Source organism: Delphinapterus leucas, chromosome 10, assembly GCF_059928025.1.
Source record: "Delphinapterus leucas isolate spDelLeu-1000000601 "Yukka" chromosome 10, BTC_Dleu_Yukka2, whole genome shotgun sequence".
Classification (NCBI taxonomy): domain Eukaryota; kingdom Metazoa; phylum Chordata; class Mammalia; order Artiodactyla; family Monodontidae; genus Delphinapterus; species Delphinapterus leucas.
Genome location: NC_143138.1, coordinates 39,434,487 through 39,442,196, shown reverse-complemented (window position 1 = coordinate 39,442,196; position 7,710 = coordinate 39,434,487).

Sequence of the window (7,710 nt, the reverse complement as noted above, 5' to 3'; positions counted from 1 at the left end):
TGAGTGAAGCTGTGATAGATTCTGTGCTGTATATAGTCCATTGTGACCAGCACAATGTCCACTGTGGAAGGACATACAGGTCACCTCTACCTTTTTGTGATTCCATACAGCACTGCCATGAACATTCTTATGCACATGCAAGAGACAGTGTCTCCAGAGTAAAGACTTTGGTGGGCATTTTCCACTTGACAAGGTATTGCCAAATAGCTCTCCAAGACGGTTGGATCAAGTCACACTCCATAGAAGCCTTCTGGTCTCTCCGCAGCCTCTCCAACACCTGATACTGTTGGATGAGTGCAGGACATCTCCCCCATAGTTTTCATGAAATCAAACTCATCAATCAGTCCATAAATGTTTATCGAACACCAAATATATGGCAGGCACACAGCTAGGAGTAGAGGGTAATGAAGAGGGGTAGGACTCAGACCCTGCCCTCAGGGAACTTGCAGTCTGGTAGCCAAGATAGACACACTCACTCGGGAATCATTAGAATAGACCGGAAAACATAAAGAGGCAAACAGAAATCACCCCATCCTGCTACCAACAGGCAGCTATTATCTTCCTTTCTAAGGACACACTCATGAGCGCAGGACAAGAAAAAGAAGCCAGGCACTTGGGTAGAGCAGGGCCCAGCATCCAAGGGCCCCAGACACCTTAAGCCCTAACTCAGGCTAGGTGATTAGAACCTTGGCCCAGGGGCAGTAGCCCATTAGGCAGGACAACGGACACATGGCTTCTGGAACAGGGTGGCTGGGAGGCCCCGAGCAACAGCCACGGTCTGGTGAATCAACGTTGGGTAACAGTGCTGCCCTCACTATTCAAGGGTTCAGGGAGAAGCCTTCAACTCTCAAAGTGAGCAACTGGCAAGACTGGTGAGGCAGCTGGTATATGAGGGACCTGTAATGTAGCAATACTAGTGATGGTAACGGTCATATTGAAGCAATCCTGCAAGATAGGCTGGGTGAGGAATCGAGTGTGTCTCCTTGATTTGGGCCTGACTCACTGGGTAGAAGGACCAGGCTGGAGGCAAGGCCAGAGAATGCAGAGTGTTACTTCAGCCACGCTGTTTGAGGAGCCATGTCAAGCTGGTGGTTGGGTACACAAGCTAAGATGGCTCTTGGCTATAGCTCTAGGTACAGCTTCACTCAGCAAATCAATCCACAGATGCACATGAACCCAGGTGTGAGCAGGATGCGGCTCTAGACTCTGTAAGGGACATGAACACATTTTTTAAAAACCACTTTCATCCAAGTATAATTCACAAACAACAAAATGCAACCATTTTAAGCATACAGTTTGATGAGTTTCAATAAATGCATACATTTGTGTAAGCATCACCATGATTAAGAAACGGAACATCGATAAGAATATGTTAAGATCCCTGTCATTTTCCTCAAGGAGTTCTTCATTTGCTACAAGACACAGATACTTAAGAAAGATAGTGAACTATACAAGGCAGCAAAGCATAAGTTCCAATAATCGACGCAGTTTATGGGGGCTGGGAGCTGGAAGGGGCAACCCCTTGAGAAGTGGCTGGTCCTAATGCAAATGTACTTGGGCTTGGAGGTTCTCCATCACCCACAAGAGGATCAGGGGAGAGGCAGGCCAGGCAACACAGGACTCACTTGTCACACAATATCTCACCAGCCTGAAATGCCACCATGAGTCACCCCTTTGGTTTAAAACATTTGGTATTCCCTCTGAAATACCTATATTAAAACGCACATAAATTACCTACGAGACAGCAGTTGAGATGTATGGAAAGCCAGTCCTTCACTAACATGTAGAAGCAGTTACCAGATTTGCTGGCTACCTCCTCAGGAGCAGGTAGGGCTGCTCCAAGACGAACAGGAAATAGACAAAGCAGCTGGCTGGCATCTCCTAATCCCCTTTTTGTTTTAACCTGGTGAGAAAGTGGGCTCCTTCCTTTAAGACATCTCAAATTACCACATAGAGGCAAGCCCCATCTCAAAGGTTATGACATCCATTTTGATCCAAAAGAGGGGAAATTTTGTCAGGAGAATGAGTTCAGCAAGGGTCTGGGGAGAGGCTCAGCATGAGGTTGAAGTCCATGGTCATCGAAGCATTGGAGCACCAGGGGTTAGGACAAAAGGTGTTTCCCCATGGAAAAGAAAATACTGCAGAGGTAGGAGATGGCTGCCTTGAAATATCTGAAGGGTAGTTTTGAGGCAAGGGGACTGAAATAGTTTTGTGGTCTAGCTGGGAGTAGGGTGGGGAAAGCCAGAGGTGGCAGGTATTAGTTCAAAATGAGAAAGAACTTTCTTGGGGTCAGAGCTATCAGGAGACGAAATGAGTTGCCCCAAGAAGTAGTGAGGTCTCTGTAACTAGAGGCATGTAAGCTGAAGCCAGACACCTTTTGGCAGGAATTCAAGCTCTGAATGGGTCCTTAGATTCAGCCTCTTCCATCAACTGAGATTCTCTAATTTGGTCCATGGCCAGCCCTTGAGAAGCCACAAACAAACACATATTAATTGAGCAATCGCTTTATCCAAGGCATAATGGGGGAGAAACCAAAGAGTGAAAGCCATGACCTCTGCCATGTCGCTGGGCAGATGGTACAGAGGCAGGGGGTGTTTGGAATCACAAAAGGGATAGAAAACACACATTTTTGGAGTTCAGAAGCAGGAGATCCTACCAAGGGGTAAAGTAGTCCAGGTGGGCACCAAGGAGGAGGTGAGATGGCAACAGGCCCTGAGAGATACTTCAGAATTCAGACAGGTAGAAAAAAAGGGGAGGTGCTCCAAGGGGGAGGAAAAGTAAGGGCAATGGCCAGGAGGTACGAAATTACAAGGGGTCAGGCGGAAGGGGATGTGAAGGGATAAAAAGGGATGCTGCCGCAGGAACTGAGGAAGCTGAGAGGAGAAGACAGAGAGGAAAGTGCTGGGGAAAGACCAGGAGAGGCACACGTGCCACAGGGAAGAGGCGTGCGGCCTGGGTCCAGGATGCCCACTGGGGCGCAAAGGGTGTTGTGAGGGCCACGACGTTTCTCCCCCATCTCCAAGTGTGCTGTAGACCACCAGGCAGGGGCCCCCAGATCTCCCTCCCTCAGCCCCACCATCCCCCGCGAGGCAGTAAGCGCTGCAGAAAGACGAGAAAACCCACAAAAATCTTCCAAATAAGACAAATATGTGGTGCAGACAAAAGCCATGCTGGGTGGGACGAGGCTTCAGTTGTTCCCCAATGGGGCGCACCCGTCAAAAGCGACTTGTGGCTGCAGAAAAATGCATCATCTCCCACTCTCGGTCTCGGCGGGCCTCATTGCCTCAGCAGCCCCCAAAAGAGCCCACGCTGGGGGTGTCCTCAGTGAGGGGACCGGGGGGCAGTCCCTGGCCTCCAGGTCACCCATGCAGCCCTGCCCACTCCCCAGCAGGGGGCTGCAGGGCTTCTCAGGGAGCCAGGGACACCCAGTTCAGGGAGTCGAGGGCCCGTTTTAAGCCATCCCCTGGTTGTGGTTTCCGGTTTCCTGATGTGTGGCGAGTGTCCAGGGCACTGCCAGGGTGGGTAGGAGGGTGGCCTGGGCAGCCCCTCAGATCCCCCACTAGAGCATGAGGGGTGCGAGTCAAGCGGTGTTCCAAATGGAAAAGTCAAATGCCACCAGAAGTGCCTCAAAGGAACTGGGCTGCAGGTGGGTGATGGGAGGAGGTGGTGGACAGAAGCTGTCCCCAGACTTCCGTCCCCCCATCCCCACAGCCCTCCAGGCTCCCAAGCCCCTGGGGTTCACGTTCCATTTCTGCTCCAGTTCCATGGCTATTAATGGCCATTGTTCCGTGGAGAAAGACAAAAATGTTTTCAGTTTAGTGGTGTTGTTTCTGACTTTCTCTGTGTGGGTCGAGGCCTGGCATGGGAGGCCTCCCCTTGGCGGAGTGGCCCCAGGCCAGGAGGGGCAGCCGGGGTGAGGGGCTGAGCGGACTCACCTGCCTCTGCTGCGTGTGCACAGGGGCCCGCACCGCTGCGAGTGCTGTGCAGTGCCCTTAACACACCTGTGGTTCCCTCTGTCTTCTGACCCCTCCTGGCCCCCTGCCTCCCCGAGCTACTTTAGCCCCTGCTTACTTTTCTACTTAGGCTCCCCCAGTATAGATGAGCGAACAGCTTTCTCTCTCTGGGCCTCGGCTTCCTCATCTGCAATATAAGAGTCTTCCAAGACTCTTCCTGGTTCTAAGCTTCAGCATCAACAGCACAGTCACACCAACAGACCTCCTTTACTCCAAGACTCCAGGGGTCAGAGCTGGCCACTTGGTGAGTTGATGGTCACTCGAGCAGTGGGCTTTGGGAGGGAAAGTACCTTCCCCTGGCGTCTTAAATATTTTAAAACTTATTTTGTAGTTTGTAATTCCACCCTTAGAGATTCACTCCTTTGGGGCTTATTTCAAAACCCATTTCAGTAAAATGGAACACATAACTGCTAACACGTTTTAACACTAAGAATAATCCTTTGCTTATATATTTCTCTTCACAAAGTTGAAATCGTTTTCAGATACAGAATCCCATTTGGGACTGTAACAGCTCAGGAATTAGTTGACCATTGGTAGGTTAATACCCCAGAGGCTGTGACTCAAGATAAGAACCTGGACACAGGTGATCTCCTCCGAGGAATTACCTGCATTTTAACAGAGGAACGTCCCGAGGGTAAGAATAATCACAAAGGAATGCCTCTCTGGTGGCAGGAATTTCAGGCCCCAGGACACCAGGCACAGGGTGCAGTCTAGTGTGGCTGGGAATGAAGATGCCCCCCTTGGGTGAGTGTGTGCCCACTCAGCCTGGAGCTGTTGTCAAATCAAGTGACCGGCCCTCAAGGTTTCGCTGGACCTGCTGTGGGGACAGATCTGTTTGGGCAGGTGTCTGGGTTCACAGGAAACACCCAGAGAACAATAATGACTTGAAAAACAGAGTAAGAGTGTAAGTGCAGAGGATGAGGATGGGTGGGGGGGTGGGGAGGGGTGGGGGGCTAGAGACAGAAGTCAGGGAGGGCTGGCACCGGATGAGAGCCAGTGTGGAACCTGGAAGGCTGCAGAAGGTAACTGCAGGAAGAAGGGGGTGGTCTTCTCCATGAAGGGCTACCTGAGCACAAAAGCTCTTTCGAAACTGGCCGGTAATAGTTGGAGACCAATCCTGAATCAGATTTGGTATCCACAATGAAAAAGAATGACCATTTACCAGGGCTTCTAGATCTTAGGTTCTGTGCTTAATCTTGCTTGAGCCTTGAACTACGCTAGAGACAGATCTTATTGTCCAGTTTACAGAGAAGCCAACTGAAGTTCAAAGAGAGCATGGAACCTGCCTGAAATTACACAGCTAGTAAGTGGCAGAGCTGGGAATCAAACCCAAGTCAACCCAGGCTCCAAAGTCTGCCTTCCAATCACTTCTGCAAGGGTGACAGCCATCTGCTAGCACTGCCTCCACTTCTCCCATAAGGGCACTCTTTCGGCACAAAGAGCATCCTTGCAATTTCCTGCACAAGCCGTTCTTGACCATTTTTCATGCAACAGATGGTGACAGGGGTTCCTCTCCAGCAGTGGCTTGGTGATAACAACTTCCCAGAAGAAAGTGTCTTTACACTCTAGGGTTCAGCAAGCTTGTTCTGTGAAGTGCCATATAGTGAATACTTCAGGCTTTGCTGGCCGTATGACCTCTGGGGAAAGCGGCCATAAACATTGTATAAATGAGTGGGCGCGGCTGTGTCCCAATAAAACTTTATTTACAAACATATCTAATTCATACATTTATCCATCTATTCATCTGATCATTTATTTAATTTTTTTTTTTTTTTTTTTGCTGAGCACCTTCCTTTATCAGGCACTGTTTTGGTGATGGGAATGCAGTAAACAAGATAACCCCTCTGCCCTTTTGGAGCTCACATTCTCTATTTGTACCCTCCTTGGTGACTGATTCAATGTTAAATAGAGTAGAACCTCTACGGATCACAGGGTGGGGAGATTAGGCATTATTTGATGTGTTGGGTTTTTTTAATTAATTTATTTTTGGTTACGTTGGGTTTTCGTTTTTGCGCGCGGGCTTTCTCTAGTTGTGGCGAGAGGGGGCTACTCTTTGTTGTGGTGCACGGGCTTCTCATTGTGGTGGCTTCTCTTGTTGCGGAGCATGGGCTCTAGGCGCACGGGCTTCAGTAGTTGTGCTTGCAGGCTCTAGAGGACAGGTTCAGTAGTTGTGGCGCACCAGCTTAGCTGCTCCGCGGCATGTGGGGTCTTCCCGGACCAGGGATCAAACCTGTGTCCCCTGCAATGGCAGGCAGAGTCTTAACCACTGCACCACCAGGGAAGTCCCTGATGTGTTTTTGACCTAGAGGAAAAAGACAAATCGCATCTGAAGATGAAAGACAGTATAAGACAGCGGTTAAGTAGACTCCAGAGCCAAATCGCTTCTACCAAATACTAAGAAATGTGTCCTCACACAAGTTATTTCACCTCTCTGTGCCTCAGTTTCCTCACCTATACCATGTGGATGATAATAGCAGTACCTAACTCCTAAGACTGTGCTGAGACTCAAATGAGTGAAAATTTATAAAAGAATGCCTGATTCATGGGAAGCACATTATAAACTTCTGTTGAATAAAGATGTCCAAGAGAAAGAAAAAAGAGCAACAGTTAGGACTTAGATCATGAGATTGAAATAGGAGGGAAGGGGGCAGGGGACAACATTTGAAAGAATGACATAGCCCAAGGACATGACATAAACCGATTAGAACCAAATGGGTCCAAGATGGCAGACAAGTCGACTTCCACTAGACCTTGAGCCTTAGTATACGCTCACTGTAACACACCAGCAAGCTAAATGACACACCCACAGGTGCCATGACAGTTCCAAGGCCGATCATAACGATCAAAAAGTGGGTGGTAGGGGCTTCCCCGGTGGCGCAGTGGTTGAGAGTCCGCCTGCTGATGCAGGGGACACGGGTTCGTGCCCCGGTCCGGGAAGATCCCACACGCCACGGAGCGGCTAGGCCCACGAGCCATGGCCGCTGAGCCTGCGCGTCCGGAGCCTGTGCTCCGCAACGGGAGAGGCCACAACAGTGAGAGGCCCGTGTACCACACACAAAAAAAAAAAACAACAAGCAAAAATAAACTTTATTTACTAAACTATGGCCTGAGCTGTAGTTTGCTGGAGTGCTGGAGTGTGCAAACACGTTGAGGAGGTAGGATTTACACAGGTAGAACAATTAAGCAACAGGACATGAGTAACAGGATGTAACAGGATGAGAGTCATGAACCAAGGAGCATTTATTAGGTGGTGAGTATTCTGAGTTTGTGGCATTTGCATGTTGGAGAAGAGTTGGAGGTGAGAGAGGAAAGGCAGGCTAGGGTCAGATTTTGGAGGCCTTTGAATACCAGGCTGAGTTTATTTAAACTTTACTCTCAGAACCAGAGGTTCACAATAATATCCCCCTCCCCCCTTGGGATCCCATGACATTCATATGTGAGGCATCTATAAGTATTCACCAGAATGGGCTGTAGCAGAGATAAGCTAGGCTTTGAGTTCCAAAGAATTCCCTGTGAATGAGGTTACATTTCCAAATAGATGTAAAATCCCACCTCATCCCATCCCACCCCACCGTTTTAATGTTAATTGCTTATTTTCATGTATTGTGCACAGAGAAAATGGCTGGTATAATGGGGAGTGGTTTGGAATTTGGGGGCTTTTTTTGTATGTGAATTCTAAAAATGTATTTGAAAAAAA